Below are 831 nucleotides of genomic sequence, written 5' to 3'. Positions count from 1 at the left end.
CCCCACACAGACCCCCTCCCCCCCAAGCACCAAAACTTCAAGGCCCTGCTTTCTTTCTTAAAAGTACTTTAAAGGAGAATTTGTTTGTATTTTTTATTTACATTTTATATTTTTGTACATATTGTTAGGAGGTCCGCCATTTTTAAGTGATCTCGGATTGACCAAAAGGGGGGCTTTGAAGTGTATATCTCTCTTGTTACCTATCTCTGACTTTACTTGTGGTGTGACCAGGCCCAAACCATTATCTCAAAGGAGAATAAAACAAAACCTTGTAAAAAAATTAAAAAAAAAAAGACAAAAATGCAAAAAAAAAAAAATTTACAATCTTATTCTGAGCATTCCAGTAACTTTTTTTGTGTATGTACTTTAGCTGTACCATAGATCGTGGTTTGTATGAGGTGGCAAGGCCAAAGATAAAAAGGTTTTCTTTTTTTTTTTTTCTGTCTATGAAGTTGCTGTTTATTTTTATTTTTTCTTTTTTTTTGGCCTGTTTGATGTATGTGTGAAACAATGTTGTCCAACAATAAACCGGAATTTTATTTTGCTGAGTTGTCCTAACAAGGCTGCCTCCCAACTGCTGCTTTTTGTTTTAGTTTTCATTTGTTTTAGTTTTTCTTTTTTTTTTCTCTTTATTTCTTTCTTCCCCTTTTTCCTCTCCTTCCTTTCTTTGCTTTGGACTTTGGGCTGGGAATAGAGTTGGAGAGAGGGTAAGGGGGCAGAGGGTGTTGATTTGGGGGGGGTTAGGGGGTCTGGGGGCTGTGTCACGCCCTGCTACTTTTGTCAGGGCAGGCAAAGGTGGCCTGTTGTCATGTCTCTGCTCCAGCATGGCCT

Source organism: Calidris pugnax, unplaced genomic scaffold, assembly GCF_001431845.1.
Source record: "Calidris pugnax isolate Ruff unplaced genomic scaffold, ASM143184v1 scaffold111, whole genome shotgun sequence".
NCBI classification, from domain to species: domain Eukaryota; kingdom Metazoa; phylum Chordata; class Aves; order Charadriiformes; family Scolopacidae; genus Calidris; species Calidris pugnax.
This window is presented reverse-complemented; position numbering follows the sequence as displayed.